The sequence below is a fragment of the Rhamphochromis sp. 'chilingali' genome (genome assembly GCF_963969265.1).
Source record: "Rhamphochromis sp. 'chilingali' genome assembly, chromosome: 4".
Classification (NCBI taxonomy): Eukaryota; Metazoa; Chordata; class Actinopteri; order Cichliformes; family Cichlidae; genus Rhamphochromis; species Rhamphochromis sp. 'chilingali'.
In genome coordinates this window covers 31,708,935-31,732,982 of record NC_137948.1, presented here as the reverse complement: position 1 = coordinate 31,732,982, position 24,048 = coordinate 31,708,935, and the positions used below count along the sequence as shown (strand labels likewise).

At 40.8% G+C, this 24,048-nt stretch overlaps 1 long non-coding RNA gene across 1 annotated transcript; it reads right to left on the bottom strand.

Moving 5' to 3' along the window:
- Positions 1-12,516: 12,516 nt before the first annotated feature.
- LOC308396050 lies at positions 12,517-15,556 on the bottom strand. The gene is made up of 3 exons (XR_013971496.1): positions 14,742-15,556; positions 14,020-14,115; positions 12,517-13,248 (listed from the first exon to the last, which is right to left on the bottom strand). It is a non-coding gene; the product is annotated as an uncharacterized lncRNA (long non-coding RNA).
- Between the last annotated feature and the right edge of the window lie 8,492 nt (positions 15,557-24,048).

Below are 24,048 nucleotides of genomic sequence, written 5' to 3'. Positions count from 1 at the left end.
GTACAAATATTTAAATGTTGAAATCCAATAATCCTGTCACTGAAAACAAAACATTCAATACAGTGGTGTCTTATTATTATGAATTATTTTAATTAACATGTTATATAATTCTCTTTTAATAGGATGAATAATTGTTCAGTTCAGCTTCTGCTGTATACATATACATATATATCATATGCACACACACACATAAAAAAAACACCCAGCACGCCCCTGCGGGCGGTTTATCCTTCAAGCTCGGGTCCTCTACCAGAGGCCTGGGAGCTTGAGGGTCCTGCGCAGTATCTTAGCTGTTCCCAGGACTGCGCTCTTCTGGACAGAGATTTCCGATGTTATTCCCGGGATCTGCTGGAGCCACTCGCCTAGCTTGGGAGTCACCGCACCTAGTGCTCCGATTACCACGGGGACCACCGTTACCTTCACCCTCCACATCCTCTCGAGCTCTTCTCTGAGCCCTTGGTATTTCTCCAGCTTCTCGTGTTCCTTCTTCCTGATATTGCTGTCATTCGGAACCGCTACATCGATCACTACGGCCGTCTTCTTCTGTTTGTCTACCACCACTATGTCCGGTTGGTTAGCCACCACCATTTTGTCCGTCTGTATCTGGAAGTCCCACAGGATCTTAGCTCGGTCATTCTCCACCACCCTTGGGGGCATCTCCCATTTTGACCTCGGGACTTCCAGGTTATACTCGGCACAGATGTTCCTGTACACTATGCCGGCCACTTGGTTATGGCGTTCCATGTATGCCTTGCCTGCTAGCATCTTGCCCCCTGCTGTTATGTGCTGGATTGTCTCTGGGGCATCTTTACACAGCCTGCACCTGGGGTCTTGCCTGGTGTGATAGACCCCAGCCTCTATGGATCTTGTGCTCAGAGCTTGTTCTTGTGCTGCCATGATTAGTGCCTCTGTGCTGTCTTTCAGTCCAGCTTTGTCCAGCCACTGGTAGGATTTCTGGATATCAGCCACCTCCTCTATCTGCCGGTGGTACATACCGTGCAGGGGCCTGTCCTTCCATGATGGTTCCTCGTCTCCCTCCTCTTTCTTGGGTTTCTGCTGCCTGAGGTATTCACTGAGCACTCAGTCAGTTGGGGCCATCTTCCCAATGTATTCTTGGATGTTCCTTGTCTCATCCTGGACTGTGGTGCTGACACTCACCAGTCCCCGGCCCCCTTCCTTCCGCTTAGCGTACAGCCTCAGGGTGCTGGACTTGGGGTGAAACCCTCCATGCATGGTAAGGAGCTTTCTTGTCTTTATGTCAGTGGCTTCTATCTCCTCCTTTGGCCAGCCTATTACCCCAGCAGGGTACCTGATCACGGGCAGGGCGTACGTGTTGATGGCTCGGATCTTGTTCTTGTTCAGGGTGTTGTTGGAATGCTACTACGCAAGTAACCCCGGCGGAAGGGGCTACATGAATAGGATGAGGGACCTATGGATTCTTCGATACCCAACATCCACAATGACGGCGAAACAACTAGTAGCTCAGTGTTCCAACATTCGAAAACACACATATATATATATATATATATATATATATATATATATATATATATATATATATATAAAAAAAACACCCAGCACGCCCCTGCGGGCGGTTTATCCTTCAAGCTCGGGTCCTCTACCAGAGGCCTGGGAGCTTGAGGGTCCTGCGCAGTATCTTAGCTGTTCCCAGGACTGCGCTCTTCTGGACAGAGATCTCCGATGTTGTTCCTGGGATCTGCTGGAGCCACTCGCCTAGCTTGGGAGTCACCGCACCTAGTGCTCCGATTACCACGGGGACCAACGTTACCTTCACCCTCCACATCCTCTCGAGCTCTTCTCTGAGCCCTTGGTATTTCTCCAGCTTCTTGTGTTCCTTCTTCCTGATATTGCTGTCATTCGGAACCGCTACATCGATCACTACGGCCATCTTCTTCTGTTTGTCTACCACCACTATGTCCGGTTGGTTAGCCACCACCATTTTGTCCGTCTGTATCTGGAAGTCCCACAGGATCTTAGCTCGTATATATATATATATATATACATATATATATATATATACACTGGGTTAACCTGCACTCATTCAGCTTCAGATCAAAGCTTTCATTGTACAAAAGTAACCTTGACACTGAGTGAGACTACAGTCGTTGGGTATAACAGTGGGGGGGGATTGTATTCAGCTAATTACAGCTTTCATTTGTATCCATTCTCCATCCACACTGCCACAGTACACTCTATTAATAACAGCATCCTTTCACTTTTAGTCTCTGTCTGTGGATAGCTACATGTTGAAGTCATTTTCCAGAGCCACATCAAGCACATAGTTGGAACCACTTTTTATCATTTAAGAAAGATTACACAGTGAGGAGCTTGTCAGGCCAGATGAAGCGATCCTTACCTTAGGACAATGCTGGTGCAGCAATGCTGGTGACGATTTATATTCTCCCACTAATTCATTTATTTCTGTCAGGATCACTGATTAGCTTTATACATTACCAAAACTGCTGCACAGCCCACACACAAACTATTTCACAGAAGCTACAATCGCTTCTTCACCACCAGCAGTCAGTTAAAATCTGCTATTCTGCTTTTGGATCCCTAATAGTCTTTAGGGGTGGCTGTAGCTCAGGTGGCAGAGCAGGTCAGCCACTAATCAGAAGGTCGGTGGTTCGATCCCGGGCTGCCTCCTGGCTGCATGCCAAATATCCTTGGGCAAGATACTAACCTCATGTTTGCCTACTGGTGGTGGTCAGAGGGCCCGGTGGCGCCAGTGTCCGGCAGCCTCGCCTCTGTCAGTGCGCCCCAGGGCAGCTGTGGCTACAATGTAGCTTGCTATCGCCTGTGTGTGAATGACTGAATGTAGTGTAAAGTGCTTTGGGGTCCTTAAGGACTAGAAAAGCGCTATACAAATGCAGGCCATTTATTCATCAAGATTTTCACATGAGCAGTAATGCTTCTTTTGTTTGTTATCATCAAACTCCTGCATTCATTCCAAACCCTCACCTTGTCAGCCAATCCCATCCAGAAATGAAAAGTGTTTCATTTACTTTATGATAATAAATAGTGACCTTTCAAAGTGAGGTTCCCCTGAAAGCCAATTTTTGTTCCCCCTAATTCACCTTATTAGTTTCACCTGAGTTCGAGTACTGCATCAGACCCCCTTTTGCCATCAAAACATCCTTATTTCTTCAGCAAGGTTCTAGAAACATTTCTCAAATATTTCAGTCCATACTGACATGATAGCAATCCTCGCTGCAGATTTGCTTGCTGCACATTTGCTTGCTGCACATTCATGATGTGAATCTCTTGTTCTGCCACATTCCTCTATTGCTCTTAGATCTGGTGACTGTGGAGGCCATTTGAGTACAGTAAACCCATCATCATGTTAAAGAAACCAGTTTAAGATGATATGAGTTTTGTGACATGGTGCGTTATCCTGCTGGACACGACCAACAGAAGATGTGTACATTGTGGTCAGGTGTACCTAAAAAAGTGGACAAGTAATATACACGTTACGACAGTGAGATTCAGCCTACGTTCTGGTGTAGCAGGGCAGCGTGGGTAATGAGTCACATCAGTTACAGTAGATCTTCTGTGTCCAGACTGTGATCAGCTAATTTGTGCTGATTCTGAGGTTTTCTGTTCTTTTTAGCTTTTGTTAATTACATTATGCAGTAAATATATATATAGATATTGCATGAGCCATCATGGTCCCTGTCCAACCACTAACCAATATAAAGTTAGTATCAAGATGGAATTTGGCAAGTGTTACTAAAGAACCTCATCAGCTTTAATTTAAAGTTACGAGTCTTTCTACAGGAAAGTCCTGTTACTCAGCAGCCATGGTGCCAGCCTCTTGGCAACAATCCTATTTTGAAGCATTGTTCGAACTAACTTTCATTTCAATAATCAGCAGGCCAGAAAAACTGCATGTACAGGATGTATAATCAAATCTGACTACAATAACTTAAAGGTTTGCTGATTTTACTCACAAATGATTATTTAAAAAAAAAACCTTTACCGCTCAAATTTTACTGAATTCCACTGAATTCTTTCAGTGTTCCTTTCACTCTCTTCTGTCTAACCTCGTAGTGACTATGGATCTCAGATTCAGCCCTGCATCGGTACAACATAGTCCATCACTGTACCACAGTATTACAAACTGCCCAGTTCAGCTAACACCTGGTAAAATAATGACAAATGGCACAGCTACAACCACAAGACTAATGATCTGTGGTTGTTTTGCAGCCACCTTGAGGCCAGCTGCCTGACAGCTAAAGCTTGGCTGAAACTGGTTGATGCATAAGGAGCACAGCAGCAAATCTACAACAGAAGGGGTGAAAAAGAAAAACATCAATGTGATGCAGTGTCAGTCTCAGAAATTGAGTCTATTGATGCTGCTATGATGTCTACTGACAAATCAAAAGAAATACAACATTCTTTATCATGGAAACAGGGGTGGCTCCTTTAGAAACAAAATAAAGTCTTACTTTATAGAGGCTGATGGCAAAACTACATCCACCATCTTGACAGAGCCTTTCTGTTTGGAGTTTGCTCTACCCATGTCTTCGTGGGTTAACTCCCCTTCTAGTTAGTTCAGGTATTTTACTGATATTTTATCAGAGCTGCTGTTTTTCCTCCTCGAGTTAAACTTGGCTCAAATGTGTTGATCTGAAAATGCTGTTGGAGCACCAGCACCTGTTCAGCCTGCCTGTTGTATTAAACCAGACACAGCAGGAAATGATGTCCCCAAGTGTATAAGTTGAGTAAGTTATCTCAGAGTACTGAAAGCAGAGGCAGGGGCACCATGGTCTGCTTTCTGTTGATCTTGTTTTAAATGATCTGTGTGCTGTCTGTTGGATTTCTCGAGGTAAGCTGTTTGCCCTGATTAAACATGTATAGGGCTATTATTTGTTTTCAGAATATAGGTTTCTTGCTATTGTTAATATTATTATTAGTAGTAGCAGTATCTTTTTATTTAAAGAATTGGGTGTCCATCAATCCACAATAACAAGTAGTAGACGAAATTCTCTCTCAAAGTGAGGATCACACCAGCATCACAACCTGAAGGAGGTGGGGAAAAAAACATGTAAAGGTGACAATACAACACATGCAAAATTCTCCACAACTTGCTAAAATGTGTGTTAATGTGAAAAACACCAAATAAAAGATCTCAGGTTTGGAAGAGACCCGTTTGATGTTCTGCAGCACTTCCAAGACAGAGTGTTGGGGTGTCGACAGACTTTCAATCAAAATGCACGGCGCTTTCTTTGGAGATAAAAGAAAAAAGGCTGCGAACGTCAAGATGTATCTCATCCCGGCTCCAAAACAGGGGGAGAAGCATCATGATATGCAACGACCCGTAGCACTAGATGTTCTGGGAGCACCTGAAGAGGGCTAATCCATCTAAGACATCCAAGAAATATAGCTGACCTGAAAAAGGATTTCAAAGCAGAAAGGGTCCCAAATTCATCCTCATCACTGCGTCTGATATGACTCATACGTGGGAGGGAAGAAGTCTGATGGGATTTGTTGCTGTTAATGGAGGTTTTATGAGATGCTAATTTCAAGATGCCACTATTTTCCAGCTTGCCAGCTAGCTATGATATGAAGACTATAACTGCTTTATTGTGTCTGCATGTGTAACCAAATGCCTGGAGAGACTGGTCATTAAACACATCAGAGCTGCTTTTCCACCATCCCTGGACTCGCACCAGTTTGCATACAGGGAGAACCGGTCAACCGAGGATGCGATCGCCACAGTGCTGCACACATTACTGAAGCACTTGGAACACAGGAACACCTATGCACGGCTCCTCTTTGTAGACTACAGCTCGGCTTTTAATACCATCCGGCCATACAAACTCCGTCCCAAACTCCACCAACTGGGACTTAACTCTTCTCTGTGCAACTGGATTGTGGACTTCCTCACTAACCGTAGACAGAGTGTCAGAGTGGGTAAGAACACCTCTTCGACCCTTGTGGTCAACACCGGTGCCCCTCAGGGGTGTGTTCTGAGCCCTCTGCTATACACTCTCTTCACCCATGACTGTATTTCCTCCTGCGCGTCCAATCTCATTGTTAAGTTTGCAGATGACACTACAGTGCTCGGACTTATATCCAACAATGATGAGACAAACTATAGGACAGAGGTGCAACAACTAGAGTCATGGTGCCACGACAATAACTTGGTCTTAAACACCAAAAAGACCAAGGAGATCATTGTAGATTTCCGGAAGAGGGGTCATAACAACCATCTGCCTCTCTTCATTGGCAGTGAGGCGGTGGAGAGGGTGAGCAGTTTTAAATTCTTGGGGGTAACTGTGACCGAGGACCTGTCCTGGGGCAACCATATCACCTCAGTTGTACGGAAGGCCCAACAGCGCCTCTACTACCTGAGGAGACTGCGGAGCGCACACATTCCCAGATCTCTGATGTTGAACTTCTACAACTGTGCCATCAGCAGCGTTCTGACGTATGGATTTCTAGTGTGGTTCCCCAGCTGCACCAAGGCCGATCAGCAAGCACTCCAGCGGGTGGTGAAAGAAGCTGGCAGAATTATTGGAACAAGTCTGCCAGAGATCAGTAATATCTTCCCCACTCGCTGTCTGAGGAGGGTGCACAGTATCCTGCGGGACCAACATCACCCTGCGCGCCACCTTTTCCATCTGCTGCCCTCAGGGAGAAGGTACAGGTCTATACAGGCCAGAACATCCAGACTGGCCAACAGCCTGTATCCACAGGCTGTGAGGCCCCTGAACTCTCTGCCCCCCTCTCACGGACAATAACCATATCCAACTTCTTAATAGCAATGAACTGGTCTGCATTGGTGCATCATATCTTTATTCTCTTCCCCCTCCTGCCCCCCCCCCTCTTTCTTAAATAGATAACTATCATATCTGATATCATATCTCACAGTACAATAATATTGAATGGGTTGCATTGTTGTATTTTGTCATGTTTCTCAGGTCTTTGTCTGAATTTCTACGAACATTATTGCTAAGGATTGTCTTATTGCATTGGAGTCACACTGGGTTAAATATGTACACTTGGGTTTTAAGGGGTATTTATTATTTTCTTCTTTTTTTTGGGTTGTATGGAAGCCCCAAACGCAATTTCATTGTTCTTGACAATGACAATAAATAAATAAATACTAAATACTAAATCAAAACGTGACCTCACCAGCACCATGGCAAGTGCAAAACCTCACAAAGTGCTGGAGACCAAAATGTATGAACATTTGATCATTCAAAATTATATTATTTAAGCTGATTTGCAGATTCAGTCCACTTGTATCAATGAGAGAAACAAAAGTTATAAATGAATAAATAGATTGTTGAGGATGAGTTCAGTGGAAGTGGCGCTCTATTATTAATACACCTGCTTTATTGATGTGTGTCCTTACCCTATTTTTTCCACTTAAATTAGCAACCACCTAGAAAATTTTGTTGACACTGGGCAGTTCTCTGTGCACACTGAAAGATTGATTTCCTGATATGAATGGGCGTCATTGTTTGCTATCCAAGTGAACTCAGGCTCAGCAGGATTCTTCTCACATCTGCTATGAATAGCGGCAGTCGCGGGTCCTCCAGCGGCCGGGTCGACCCAAGAGCTGACAGTTTATTGAGCATAAAATGCATCAAAGCTCATTTAGCAAAGTGCCCTCACACACAGAGGAGGGAGCGCCTGCTTTCCAGCTGAATCGCCTACCTCATGTCCACAGAGCTGTGTGTGATGAAATCTCTCTTCGCCAATGTCTTTGCTTTTCCTCCTTAATGCCAGCGTTCAGTCATCCTCTCTGTTTTTGTGATTATAACATCATTAACCCTCTCAGGCTCAAATTAAGTTTTTTGTTGCTAATGCACAACCAAGTCCTGCAGTGGTACTTCTGAGCAAAAAACCCCCACATAAAATATGTATGTGGGGTAATCAGGTTGTTAGTCCTTAACTGTTGCAAATCTGCAACGTCTGCCTGGAGAGGGTTAATGTCACGATCCTGGGTCAGTGACCCAGTGTTTTGAGTTTCTTGTGCCTCTGAGTTTTCTGTATTATGTTCTTAGTTCTCGTTGTTGTCCTAGCTTGTTCTTTAGTGTAGTGTCTTAGTTTGGTGTTGTTGTATTCTGTTTAGTTCTCTGAGTATTTAGTAGCTGCCCTCTGTGTTTCTTAGTTGCTCTGTCTCCCTTAGTCTAGTTTGCATCTGTGCTAATTCCTGTTTTACTTTGAAGGTCTGTGTCTCATGTGAGTGTATCCTACTTTGCTCCCTTGTCTTGTCAGTTCTGATTTCTCCCAGCTGTGCTCTCCTTCTGTGTCTCATTCCCCTCGTTACTTCCCATTGTATTTAAACCCTGTGTTTCTCTGAGTCAGTGTCGTGTCGTCCCTCATGCTGTGTGTGAGTCTCCCCGTGTCTTCTGGTATGTGTTATAAATTAGCTTTTCCCAGTGTAGTTTTGTATTGCTTGTGTTCTGTTTTCCAGCAATAAAGCTGTGCTTTTGAGTTCAAGTTCTGTCCCCGTGAGTTTGCGTTTGGGTCCAATCCCTGCCTGCCACACAGCGTTTCATGACAGTTAATGCATTTGATGATGGATAATGCCCAAGATTTATGTGTTTGTAATAGAGTTGCATCTCTGAACATGTTTTAGTCTGGGCACTTGAAACAGATGCTTTAACACTTTAAAAAATAAAATACAATAGACTCGAAAGCTGATATGTTGATGTTTTTGCAGTTATGACTAGAGATGAAATTAATAGATTTCTCATGCAAATATGGAATATGTACAGGATTATTGGCGTTTGAAACACTAGTGGAAGCATCGGCAGCAGCCGCAGCATTGGTTTCCAAAGAGTAGCATGTCCACTCATGCGCACGTGTCATGCATGAGCAGAGGCCACTGATGGTCCAAATGCTATAATTAAAAGGATGTGTTCCAGTGAGTGGTCGGTGCAGACTTGAGTTTGGGTGCTTCGAATGATTTATTTACTGTCGATATTGTTGAAGCTTTAACATTAAGTAATAATTCACGGCTCTCCTCATTCAGTATTATGTTATGGGAAGCAAATTGGCAGCGGATTTGCATTTAATGCAATTTCTGCGGCCAAGTGACGCACAGCAAACTGGGCACTTGGCCGGGTTGGTAGTTCAGCCTTGTCAAACAGCATTGAGTATGCAGTACTCAATGCTGACAAATAAAAGCCTTTGTCAGAAGTCACACAGGTCAACAGCCATTATGAGTTTGGGGTTTTGGTGTTGGTAGAAGCTTGTGCAGGAAACAGCAAACTTATTTATAGGAAATCCTCAGATAGAAAGGTTCAGAGTTCCTTATATGGGTCTAGATAGTCAGCTATTCCTCACCTCCTACCCCTGAGCTTTCAATTTTTCAGGCCTCAAGCCCCCAAAGAAAGCAGGGAAGTTAAGCACGCTACATCATCTTATCTCGTGCAAGGCTCAAGAGGGGACAAGCAGCATGGGCTGTTCTTTCTCACGGTAACTCAGTGGTGATGGTTTTCTGTAGTTTATTTTATATATTTACTTTTTTTACTGAGCAAAAGCAGAATTGGGAACTTTTGAATGCTTTTCCATTCAGAGCGTCATTCAGAGGTATTACATAAACTGAGGTTTTCACAAGTCCTTTAAAGAAATACGACCGGCTGCAGATACAAGCTGTATGTAATATAGGGAATTTACGAAGCTGCCCACCAGATCAAGCCTGCGGCAAGGTACACAATTTTATTTAACAGACAGAAGGCAGTCACAGCAGGATTTAGCCTCGTAATTCAGATGTGTCTTGCGGTAAAATGCCTGAGCAGAGAAGGGTTTCTTAAATTAGATATAAGCTAAACAAAAAAGGCCACATCAGCAGGCAGCGGAAGCACCGTGATCGCGATAATCTTCATGGTCTTATGCAAACACCCCCTCTGTGAATTTTTGGATCAACATTTTCCTAGAAATAAACCACTCATGGAGGAAAAAACGCTATGTTGGCAGCATGAGGTCTGATGCATAAACCGGTCTCTGTTTTACTTCAGTCGGCCAGCGCAGAAGTAAAGGTTCAGCATCAAGCTTTTGGATTAACACTCCATCAAATGACAACATGTAATGTTAAAGGAGGTGTTGGCGCTGACAAACCTACAGAGATTCCTAATCCAACAATGCAGTTACTTCAGCTGGAACAGTTTTGCTTCTTTGAACTTATTCTCATAGGTATGAAACCAGCAGCTGCTTTGGCTCAGTGTCAGCGCTCCCATCAGTGTCTTCTTTCAGGGGTAACAGGCAGTTCAGTAAACAAGCTCTAAAAAAACAATCCTTGTACACCTCACACCCGGGATTAACAAGCTAAATTAGGCTGCAGCTGATTAGAGATAGTGATCCATGTGGCCTTTAAAAAAGATGGACATTGCACTTAAAATGCAACAGCTGGCCAGATGCAAAACTCCCTTTTGGATGTATAAAAGGTTTTTGTTTGGTATGACATTAGCCATGTTCACTTTATCAGAGACTAAAATGTCAGCGTTTATGTGCTGTCAGTATTATTAGCTGCTTACTGATGACTTGTTTGTAATATTCCAGTAAATGATTTATTAGACTTGTAATAAATTAAAACTGATATTTTATTATGTTTGATCATTAGCAGAAGGGGTATTTAAAAATGCTTTGGGTTTTGAACAACTGATGTACTCAGTGCAGTTCAACCTTTAACCTTGTGTTTTCCTGACATAGTCCTTTCTAATTATGGGCCTGTTGACAAGCTTTGGAAGATTGTAGGCTTGAAAGAAAACCAATTTAGTCTAAAACAACCTCAGAAAACCAATGAATAAGGACATTAAAAACATGGAAGAAATTGCAATTGCCAACAGATGGAATGATTAATACAGATGCACACCATAGTGTGAAATTAACTCTGTTATTAATTTAAAATGCAAATAAAAACACACACACAAAAAAAAAGATGATTAGCTTGTCTACAAAACTACAGCTTTACTCATGCATGTTTCTTTCCTTATTCGCTATTGTTTAGAACAACCTGGTGAGTCCATGAGTGAAGGATCGCACCGTGTGTTCCTGGTTTCCAAAGCTGAAAGTTTAATTATTTCCTACTCTTACAGCGGTGGTACTTATCTGGCCTTGGGCGCTCACTTTGCTCTTTGTAATAAGGTAAGCTGGCACAATGCTCTTGGATTTAAACAGTCATGCTAAAAGAAAAGTACACCCTCCTTCAATTCTAAGGTTTTGTGTATCCTTAGAATTTCTAATGCATGACATAACACACTGCCACTATTTAAGGAACAAAAACTAAGATAAAAATGTAGAAACACTTTGTGAAAAACTACTTTATTAGTTGTAAGTACCTTTATACTACTTACTTACTTGACTAACTTGCTGCTTCTGTAAGAATAGAGAAGATGGGGTCAGGTGCTGCTGTTCAAATGCACTTGTTTAACTGATCGTCAGCTCATGCAACCACCTCTATGAAACCAGGAGTTTTGGCAGTTTGCTGGTTTGGAGCAGTCACACAGTGCCAGGAAATACAGACATCAGCAATGATCTTAGAGAAGCAATTGTAGCTGTCCATCAATCTAGGGAGTGTTACAGTGAGAAAGCTTATCCAGAAGTGACAAAGTTTTAAGACAGCTGTCAATCTTCCCATGACTGGATGTCCCAAATTCACCCCAAGGTGCAATTCACTCCGAGCAATGCTAAGAGAAACAGCAACAAAACCAAGAGCTACATCTCAGACTCCACAGGCCTCAGTTAGGATATTAAATGTTAAAGTTAATGACAGTACAATTAGGAAAACTTTAGGTTTTGTAAGAAAAAAATCACACACAGTAATATGTTATGTGTATGACATGACGGTATATAATTACTCAGCAATTTCAAAAATATATATGATAATAAATATGAATAGATTTTAATTTATTAGCTATAAAAAGAGTCCTTTGACTTCTTAGTTTTAAATTTTTAGTTTAAAAATATACACTAAAGATTATTTAACTGATAACTACTTCTGGTGAAGAGAATTGAAATCTCCACTGCCTCTCATGGACTCCTTTACTTATGCTATCATCCCTGTGATTTCTTTTCTCACCTTATTAACAGTTTCTTATCTGGTAGACAAAACGTAATAAGCCTCCAAGGCTGTGACAGTTTATATGCAAATACACAGCAAATAGGCAGCCTCAGCACTGTAAACCCGAACAAGTTGACTGAACTTAAAACTTTTGTGGAAACTGATTACCTCAAAAGATTTAAGTACAAAAACTCATATCTTCTAAGTATGGGGTACTCAAAATTTGTATTTATTGTTAACCTAAAAATTTAAAATTATATTTTATATTTTATTAATTGAGCTTTACTCAAAGACTGTATACTTTAATTTCAATATTTTTGTGTTTCTTGTAGTTTATTATTTTGATGCAACACAATGCAATTATATTACAACCTAAACTCAAATTATCTGATTATTAATTAAAAGATATTTATGTTTCAATGTTTGAGTGTAGACTACTAAAAAAAAAAAAAAAGTACGGAAATTCAGTTACTTTACATTTTGTTTATTTAACATTTTTTCATGAAAATTTAAAAACATCACAAATGTTTTTATAAAACAACTAACATGGACATCGGCACCATAAAGTGAGCATTATAAATTCTGTGTAGAACATTTATCTTTTTATAAAATCACAAAGGACGACATCAGTCCTAATTGCATCTTTCTCAAAATACACAAAAATGCAAAACAAAAAGTCAAATACTAATCACTTTTTTTTTAAATAGAAATGAAAAACAATTTTTTAAAATGGGTACAAAGACGATCAGCTTCCAAATAACCAGATAAGGCAGTCAAGTATAGGAAAATTAGGTAAACTGATGGAGTTAAATCCACCCAAAGCCTGTAGTAAACTTAAAGTGCTTAAAGTGCTTCAAACAAAGTGCTCAGTAACAGAGTGCGTGTCCTAACAAACATTACCTTATATTCCTTAAGAGCATGTAGGCAGGGGTTTCAGGGGTTTGCCGTCATCAAGCCCCATGAAGATATTTTGGACAAAGGCAAATGTGTGAACCAGCTTCCTGGGGTAGTCTAAATGCAGAGCATAGATCAAGCCAAACAATAAAGAAAATGCATCTGCAAATCTGGGAATATCACGCATCACCTAGCCACCTTTCACCACAACAGCCATGCTTGAGGAAGTAAAATGGACTGGACTGGGAAGCGCCGTCTGTGAGAAGGGCAACTGAAGTGTCAATGAGGGTCGACTCATCCAATGCGTCCGCCTGGAATAGACACAGTATCAATGGTAAATGGCCTGTATTTGTATAGCGCTTTACACATTCAGTCATCCAGACATTCACACCCATTCACACACTGGTGATGGCAAGCTACATTGTAGCCACAGCCACCCTGGGGCGCACTGACAGAGGCGAGGCTGCCGGACACTGGCACCTGCGGCCCCTCTGACCACCACCAGTAGGCAACGGGTGAAGTGTCTTGCCCAGGGACACAACGACCGAGACTGTCGGAGCCAGGGCTCAAACCGGCAACCTTCTGATTACAAGGCGAACTCCCAACTCTTGAGCCACGATCGCCCCAATTAAATAAGTAAGGTTGGTTTGAGAGAATGTGACAAGCATGACCTGTAATCTAGCAAAACATTCAGCAGTGTAGTGGGTTACTTTGTAACGAGTTAGGGTACTCTACTTTTTTTGAAAAATGTACATTAACGTGTTAGCTTCTTGCATTACATAATTTGTATTTTTGTTATTTTTCTAAAAAAAAAAGTAATTTTTTATTTCATGACTTTATCTCAAAAAGAAACTAAATCTTGACTTCAGCCTGGTTTTTGGGCCACCTGCAGCATAGCCATAGTGCTGTGATACGCCTGTGCCCTGCTCCTGACCTGTGTGTGTGTTTGTGTGAGGGTTTTCTAAAGAGAGGGTATTTTGTTTGTACAATTTGGTAGCTGCTAGGGTATTAAATTGTATTTAAAAAAATCCATAGCATTTTATCTTACTGGCAGAATTTAAGTAATGCAAAAATACACTTACATTACATGTCTAAAAGAATTCTGGGTCCTCATCCCGCAGGTATACAGGAAGGGCACGAAGTACTGCAGTGCGTTTCACATTGATATCAGGCGCCTCCTAAAAAGGGAAAAGAAAAGTTCATTTAACGCAAAGTTTTCAGGTGTCATTCTTTGGGGAGGATACATGTTTATGAAACTGCATGACATCAGACTCTACTAAATTTTGGAGACTTTTCTTTTAAGATACAACCTTTCTGTCTCTTGTGACAGAGAGTCTGTTTCTTAATCATTTGACAAAAACCCTACACAGTATTTTAAAATAGTGTTCTCCAGATCAGAGCTGTAATCTATATAGAACATGGGGTTCAAAGCAAGGAAAAATTGTGTGTTTATCAGTGAAACTTTTAATTTGTGTTAATTTTATCATTATCAATATATGAAATCTTCACCTTAAGGGACTTAATGAATGGTTTCTTCTAAAAATTAGAAATGATTGAGTCATTTCACATCATATGAAAATATTAATTTTTAATACAAATTTGGCCCTATAAAAATGGAAACTCAGTAACAAAGATAATGGAGATTCTCTAAACACGAGCGAATATCACAGTAAAATTGTTGATTGTGATTTACACATTGGATGTATCCTCAGTGATTTGGTACAATTATACAACATTTTATAAGAACTGAACAACTGATGAAACAACTTACTTGTGTGACCACATATGAAGTGTTATAACTTACCACAAAAGGTGAACTGTGCCACTGACCCTTGGTAGATCTGCACATGATAAAAAAAAAAATGCATTATAAATACTAACACAGCTATTAATAATTAGGGGTACATTTAAGATGTTAATGTCACAAAATAAAATAGACTGGTAGAAAGAAGTACAAGGAAATGGTAATGGGGGGAGCCATGAAAATAGATCTTTTCAACATGATTCAGTGTGACAAAGCCAGGGCATGATTTTAAAAAAAAAGAAACAGGTTGTCACGGTCCTGGGTCAGTGACCCAGTGTTTTGAGTTTCTTGTGCCTCTGAGTTTTTTGTATTATGTTCTTAGTTCTCTTTGTTGTCCCAGCGTATTCTTTAGTGTAGTGTCTTAGTTTGGTGTTCTTGTATTCTGTTTAGTTCTGAGTATTTGGTAGCTGCCCTCTGTGTTTCTTAGTTGCTCTGTCTCCCCTAGTCTAGTTTGCGTCTGTGCTAATTCCTGTTTTACTTTGAAGGTCTGTGTCTCATGTGAGTGTATCCTACTTTGCTCCCTTGTCTCGTCAGTTCTGATTTCTCCCAGCTGTGCTCTCCTTCTGTGTCTCATTCCCCTCGTTACTTCCCATTGTATTTAAACCCTGTGTTTCTCTGAGTCAGTGCTGTGTCGTCCCTCAAGCTGTGTGTTTCCTCGTGTGCCTCGCTGCAAGCTGTGAGTTTATATTTTCCCAGTTTAGTTTTGTATGCTCGTTTTCTGTGAGCAGCAATTAAAGCTGTGATTTTGAGTTCATCCCCTGAGTCGGAGTCCTGCATTTTGGGTCCAACTCCTGCCTGCCGCACAGCGATTCATGACACGGGTCTTTCAACCTAAAAATGTTTTAATGGCCATGAAGAAAGGTCTCTTCAATAGATCTTTCAACTCACCTGTGTTTACTGTCTCCACCTGAAAAAAAAAATTCAGACTGCAATTAATTAATTGCAGTCTGAATTTTTTTTTCTTCTGTCTTTTTGTCTTTGGTCTTCAGCCTTGGAAGAAAAAATAAAAATATTGAAAACCTTATCAGCACACTAAATATACAACACCTTGCTATATTTCAATTGTTTTAGATAGAAGTTACCACCGCTAGCTAAGTCACTTTTGAACGATGCTAATGAGAAGGGGAAAAAAAAAAACCCTGCCGAACAATGAGGGTGCTGTTGTAAAAACGCCAACTTTCTTGCGTTGGCAAGGGGTCGTTAAAATATCACTAAGACCCTTTCTTTATGTGTGATTCTTAGTAAAACTGTGTTTTAATCGGTTAAAACTGTAAAACTGACGACATAATCTATGTTTGAAAAAGAGCGCGAACAACAGCGAACAACAATTCACCACCTGGGTCTGTGCTTTTTAACACAACAGCGCATTCGAAAACAAGTTATTGGCTGCAACATATTAATATACTTGCTTTTTTACGGAAAAAATAAACATAACGAAGGTTCCGTTTTACTTACAAGTTTCTCCAAATGTGTTCTCCAGTCGCTCGAGAAGGGCAGCCATATTGAACAGAATTTTCTGTCAACGTCGTTCAGGTTAGAGAGAAGACGTCATGACGTCATGACGTCCACATGCGGAGCTCGGAAAAAAACATTTACTCAAAAATCATAATTAAGAAAGCAGTATTTACTCTTAACTTCTAAGCCATGTACAATTATAACTGTTTGAATCGTTAACCGAACAGAAAAGTTTTAAGTTGTTTCAACTTTGTGAGGAATTTTAATTGTTATATCCACAAACTTTATAAGTCAGGTAGACTGTTGGGGTTTACAGTGAGGGTTTCACAAGTAAAAGGAACTAATTTGTAACTAACTTACATAACTTGTCAAAACTGGAAATCCGGAACAAGGCGAACATCTAACATTAGCAACGCATTATTGCCTGTTTGATAACTGACATGAGTTGTGCACTGTCCATTAATACTGGATTCAATTTAGCTTGATGAGTTCTTGAGAGTTTATTCTCTCTCTGTGTGTGTGTGTGTGTGTGTGTGTGTGTGTGTGTGTGTGTGTGTGTGTGTGTGTGTGTGTGTGTGTGTGTGTGTGTTCATTGATTCTTTCTCTTCCTCTAGCCTCTCTCCGAAAAGCACTTGCTGTTCCTGCTGTTTCAGGAACTCCTAATTTCTAAATCGAGTGCTGGGTTTGTCTTCACATTCCTAAGAAAACACACATCAGTAGCTTTGCTTGTGTGTGTTTGGCATGTTTCTACAGTATAACTGCAGTGGTGATTGCTTCAAAGTGCTGTTTGGTTTGGTTGTTACCGGTAGCTTTGCTATCAGCTCTGTGCACATGCTGAAACACTAAAAGACAGCTGTATGGGTATGTCCTCATTAGGATAGGGATTTATATGTGAGCCTGTGGGACTGTAGGTAACCCATATGGAAAAGAAATAGTAAAACCATATATGATTTACTCATGAAAGTGGCCACTTTCTCATTACTTTCATATATTTGTTTAGTAAGTATACAAAACATGCAAGTTTCATTATATAATTTTTCAAGGGATCTTATGTGTTTTCACTCTTGTATGCTTTTCATACAAGTTTTGTAGAAGACAGATACAAACTTTATAAGATTTATATATATCTTTTCCATATGGGAAAACACGTGTTATATTTAAATAATATGTCTTAAATAAAAAAGTAGTAAGGAAAGTGTAACACATTACTTTTGAGCAATGGCCACAACACTGGTCAACAGAAATGGGCAGTAACGCGTTACTTGTAATGAGTAAAGTAAGGGATTGCAAAAACGTTCATTAGATTGCCGTTACTTTCCCGTAGGAACACTGCGTTACTGCGTTACTTACGAGTTTTTTGCGAGAATGTCTCATGACGGTGACGTAAGCGAGTGCGACGTTCGTGACAACAGCTGTGTGCAGATCAACAATGGATCATATATCGAATGCGGAAGAGAGTATGAGCGTGCAGCGTGTAAAGTGTGGAAGTACTGACCTTACTTTGAGTTTGATTCCATAAAAAGTGACAAAAACATTAATGTCCGTTGTGCGTGGGAAGAAAACTTCTTTTTACAGTGAACAAAACCCCTAAACGTCCGAGCAAGCACCGAGTGCGCTACGACGTAATGGGAAACTCACAGAGAAACTTGCGGATTCTTCCACTGACCGCTGCGGCACACCTGCACCAGGGTAAACCTCCGCCTACCCCACTCCTGCTTTACAAAGGTAAAATAGAGCAACAGGACCGCTGAGTCTTTGACTTTAATTATTTTCTGCTGTGTTTTACTTGCATCTATTTGAGTGTAAACACAAAAAAATTATTTTATTTTATGTGCTGGAATGTGCAGAAAATAGGTTTAAATGTTAAACAAATTTCTTCCAGTCAGAGAATGTTGCATATAATTAAATTTTTGCTTGATGCATAAAGTTAAAAGGTTAAAACTAATAAAACAAGTTTTAAAAAGAAACTTTTCCATTTGATTACATTTTGTATGATGGATTATGTAGAAAAAGTAGACTTGGGCCAAAAGATCTATTGCTTTATCACCTATTCAGGTTGTAAATCGTGTTTTTAAAAAGTAACTAAGTAATTAATTACTTTTGAAAATAAGTAATCAGTAAAGTAACGGGATTACTTTTGGGGGAAGTAATCAGTAATTATTTACTGATTACTTTTTTTCAAGTAACTTGATCATCACTGCTGGTCAACTTTCCATTATGTACATAATTACATATGTCCAGTTGTTCGTGGTAGCTGCAGCTTTGAATAAATAAACATACATCAAACACTTTAAATAACCTTTTATAAAGCATCATGTAGCCTAACATAAAATGATGAAACGCATACATATGCAGCAGGTGTTTCTGTGCTGAAGTGGTTGCAGGTATCCCTCATGATTCATTAAAGCTACAACAGAAAGACAGGGTTTAAAATCTAAAGTGGTGTCGCTACAAAGGGAAGTGAAATTAGCCCTCTCCTTTTGTATGCTTCCTCCAGGTGAAGTCTTTGCATAAATGTGCTGTCATGTCCAAGTAAAGCACATTAACATAAAAGTCACGCATGTCTGAAAGAGAAACAGGACTTTAGATGACCGATCTCAGGTCACGACCTAAGTATGGAGCCAGGAGACAAGTACATGAGCTTAGCAAAAGAGACTGCAGGCAAAGGAAAATAGCTCGCCTGATTTAAAAAAGTACATTTCTTAAGATTACCATTTGAGAGATATATGATCTGTCCAAACAGATCATATACTTCAGGCAGGCAGTCTACTCCAACATATTTTCCATTTCATCTACTTCTCAGTGTGACTGGCCAGCTGGGGAGAAAGGGCCAAGCGTTGTGCTTTCCATTGTAATTGTACATTTTCATTTGTTAAAAAGCTATTTGTGAGCAAAAGTGGCTTGTCATGATAGATTACTAAACAGGCCTACTGGGCACAGGCGCAGGCCTTTGACTCCTAGTCCAGATAATCTGTTTGAAATGTCAACCCGTCTTATTGGCCAATCTAACAGCAGCAGTCACAGCTGTCAACAAAAAGAATCAAAAAGACCAGAAAGAGATGGAAAGCAGTTAAAAGCAGATTCAAAATAAAGCATAGACAACAGCTACACAATGAACACAATTAAATGCACAGAGATACTGAAGCAAAATGCAAACCGACAGCAAGGGGACGCAAAAAGGACAAATAGTTTAAAACACTTGCAAACAGAAATAGACAACATGAACAAGGAACCTTGAACTACCCCTCATTTATTTTATTAGGAAAACCAAACATAGCTCCAGCGATTTATTGAAGCATGGAATTTATTTCAGTAGTCTTTAGGAATAGTTCCCTGGGCTTCTTGAAGGACATTCAAAGCTCTTCTCTGAATGTTGGCTGACTTTTGTTCTGTTTGTAAATTGGATCTGACACTGCTTAAGAAAATGTTGAGGTCCAGGCTCTGGAGAGGCCAGTAGTTCCATTGTGTGTTTTTCTATCCACGTATAAATTTACTGGACTGGCAGTCTTATTGGGATCATTGGTACCGAATAGTAATGCATTCTGGATCAAATTCAGCCAACTTCCATCCCCAACATCATTATCATAAAAGAGCCTCTACTATTTGTTGCAGATGGCTGTGGACACCCACTGTGTTTCTCTTCTGACCTCCTCCATACATATTCCATAATTAACACATGAATGGTGACTTTCACCAATAAAACCAAATTTATGTAGTGCTAGACTGCAAGAGTTCACTGATCACATTATCACATCTATGCATGTTATTTTATCACATGCATGAAGGTTGAGTAAACCCATGGAAAGAAGCTTGATTAAAGCACCACAGTAATGCCAACTGCATCAGGCTGATAATGAAACATACTGACTTGTGTTACTGACTGTTAAGGCTGATTAAGCTAAATGCAAAACCAATAAATATAACAGATTAGGACAACAGAGGCCAGGAAAGACGAGGTTTAATCTGGGATACATGTTAAATTCTCAGAGAAGCAGGGAGCTTTAAATGTGCAACAGAAGGAGTGATGACTGATTAGTTTCGTGAGAGCCGGTGTACCGGGGCGCTGGTGAAGACTACGGTAGATTGCCCAATACACTGCTGCATTGTTTTGCCTGTCTCATTGCCTGCAAGGAGATTTGCAGTTTCAGTGGCGCTGAGTAGTTTTTTACAAGCTCGGATATGAGCTGACCTAGAAAATATATATCTGTTGGAGAGAATTACAGTCTTTCCATTAGGAGGAGGTAGGCTAGTAACAAAATTGAGTGCAATATGGGACCAAGGTCTGTCAAGGATTGAAAGGGATTGTAAACCAGAAGACTAGATGGGGGCTGAGACCTGCTTTTACTGTGGGCTGAAATATATTCCCTTAAATTTTTTTCCAAAGTTAACTACCAAAAATAAAGTTTTAGAAATGTAATGATTCTACTTATGCTGGGTTGACAGAAGCCAGATGAATCTGTCCTTCAGCAGCTCAAATACCAGGTTTGCTTCTGTGGACCAAACAAAAGGGATGTTCAAAGAGATTAACTACTCTTGGTTGCCGTTCCTGATGAAATGCTGGAAGAATCTGTGGAGGCACTTAAGCTGTTTGGTTAATGTTGGCCATTCTGGGATGGCTTTGATCATCTTGGGCTCAGTCTTCACCTGCATGCCCTCCAAGGCAAAACCCTGAAATGTTACCGAAGGCATGTGAAACTCTGCTTTTACCTTCTCCAGCAGCCTCTGCAAGTGTCGTGGACATGCTATTCATCATGCTCTTATCCAACACTAGAGCTGGATGTCTCGAGACCACTTTTACGTGGTCTTGGTCTTGTCTTGGTCTCGACGGACTTTGGTCTTGGTCTTGTCTTGGTCTCGGATCCCTCGGTCTTGCTGTCTCAGATCGACATAGTGGAGATTTGGAGTCAACAGTATCCACGACACACACAAAAGCATCAGCTCTAAGAGCCGTGCTTAGAGAGTGCTTTGTAGTGAATCAGAAGAGTCGACTCCCATTGAGCAAGAGCCGGCTCCTCACTTAATTTCCTTTTGCTGCTCAGCTCTCACACAATGGCTCAGCTATGCTCCAATCCCTCCATGTTGTGGCCAGTCACATGCGAGGCTATAGGATAATATCATTATGTGAAAAACAGAGAGGGTAAGAGACGCGACAGTCAAGTGGAGCATGCGTCTGTCCTCTCAGTGAGTGAGACAGTAGACAGCGGTGAGGAGGGCTGTGCGAGTGCATCGCAAAAACACATAAATATGCCTGACACCCATAAACGAAGCAGCATCTTGCTGCAGTTTAAAGACTTTTTTGTCTCGGTCTTGTCTCGACTTTGTCTTGGTCTTGACTCGGTCTGTAAATGGTAAATGGCCTGCATTTGTATAGCGCTTTTCTAGTCCCTAAGGACCCCAAAGCGCTTCACACTACATTCAGTCATTCACCCATTCACACACACATTCACACAGGGCAGCTGCAAGCTACATTGTAGCCACAGCTGCCCTGGGGCGCACTGACAGAGGCGAGGCTGCCGGACACTGGCGCCACCGGGCCCTTTGACCACCACCAGTAGGCAAACACGGGGTTAGTATCTTGCCCAAGGATATTTGGCATGCAGCCAGGAGGCAGCCTGGGATCGAACCACCGACCTTCTGATTAGTGGCTGTCTATACAAGTCTATCCAACACTTCAGCAGGCTGCGGGCTGGGAGCTGGAATTGCAGACACCATCGCATCTTCCATGAACCTCTGGAGGCCATGTTTTCTGTGGAGGAAACGGAGAACATTGTTGCATGAAACTGACAAATCCTCAAACTGCTGATGGGTAATCTGTTATTGTACGGTTACAGCATGTTCCCTGGGAATTGCCCCCTGCTTGGAGATTGCGATCTTTAATGGGTCGGAGTCCATGTTTAGGCCATATTGTTCCATCAAGACTGTTTAAGCCCAATGATCCATGTGGATGAATATGACAATCCTCCACCACTGTGATTAAGTTTTACAGTCTTTATTTAAAAGCAAGGAATGGTTGAGCAGTTGCAGGGGTACAAGAAGATCACAGATGAACATTCCAGGTCTCAGCGGAGATCACTAGCTCAACAGGAATGGGTTGGATATGGCTTTGGATAAGTGACGCACTCTATACCCAACATCGAGGCATACACTTAGGAGCCAGACACTCTGACAGAGACTGAACACAGATCCTGGAACTCCAGCTCAAAACAGGTGGAGAATGTCTTCTCAGCCATCCCACACTGGTGGAGAAATCAAAACCAAAAACAAACCAGTGCCAGAGTACGACACAAAGTGTTTTTATAATGCTGATACGGCAGATCTTACATGCCCACCAGCAGTAACAAACAGCCAGATAAATGGAGAAATAATTGAAAGCATTATTGTAAGTGCTTATAAGATCTCACCAATAAAAAGCGTCTACATTAAAAGCAAGGTGAATTGCTCTAACAGATGAGGAGGAATATTAGAAGGCGAGGACAATGAAAAAGTGAAGTGTGCAGAAAGCATTATGGAGAGAATAAAATGTCTTTCGGAAACAGACTAGTCAGGAACACATGAACACATGACACAGTCTTACACAGTCACAGGCTATATTGGGAAGAAGCGCCGAGTACTGGCTACCCAAACAAGCTCCATCAACAGTCATCTGCTAGGCCACATATTCCCAGCTCTCATTTCCTGTCTCGTGAATATGAAATAAAATAAAGGAAACAGTTATTAGGACTGTATTCAGACCAACATTAGCAAACTGCTGTCTGGAAAAAACAAGTGAACTGGCCTTACAGTGCAGTAGCAGGTTTAAGATTTAATTTAACCATTAAAATAAATAGAATAGAAATAGAAAAATAAATAAATAATGTGAAATAAATAAAAAAGCCACTTAAAGGGTTAAAAAAACACATGCTTCCACTGAATCTCATCTTTGCTCCCCCTCCTCAAGCATCATAGCCTGTTTATACCTTATTGATTGGCTGCAGTCTTCTCCTTTATTATACATGGCCGTTAAAATAAACACACCCCATCTATGGAGTTTTATTACATTTCTTCTCCAAAGTATTCTGCAGAAAGTCACATTAGTTTCAGTAATATCCAGCCACGAGCAGCGTGTCATCTGGAAATGCTACGCTCCTGCACTGATGAATTGTAGAAACAAACCTACAACCAGACTTGTGTCTCCAGCTCATCCATTTTCCATATGCTTTCAGGCAAATGGCAGAAAAAAGAACTCAATTTTTATGTATTCACATATTCATATGAATGTTTTAATTCATTCATTTTTGGTAGGAGAACAGAGTAAATGTGAGATTATTTTTGATTATTTTCCTCTCACTCTTATCCTAATGCATAGTATGTATGTGTGTGATGTGATGCTGGGATGAAACAAACAAACTGAGACAGTAGGGCTATAACATTACCAAAAACTGATGGTAAATAATATTAGAAAAGGTTTAAAAGTACGATTGCAAAAAATGCCTATTAGTAAATAATAAATCTTTTGTGTACCACACTGTTCATTCATATATCTTCAACTGTTTTAACTTTACTTGAAGAAGTTTTGCTTTATTTTTATTAATAGAATAAAGTAGAATAGAATAGAATAAAACAGTAGCACCCCTTTTATAAAATTAAATAATGATGAATTGGAGTTGTTTGTTTACAAGTCACGCTCACACTGAAAAATCTGCGATTGTTTGTACCTACCATTGCACAGGCAGCCTGTCTAAGGGTAGCATTTATTTTATGCTCCCAAAAAAACAAACCAAAACAACCGAGGATGACAGTCACAGACTGGAACAGAGAGAGATGCTTTGGTCATGGGTCATAGCCATTTGTAAAGACGTGGATTTCACTGCCC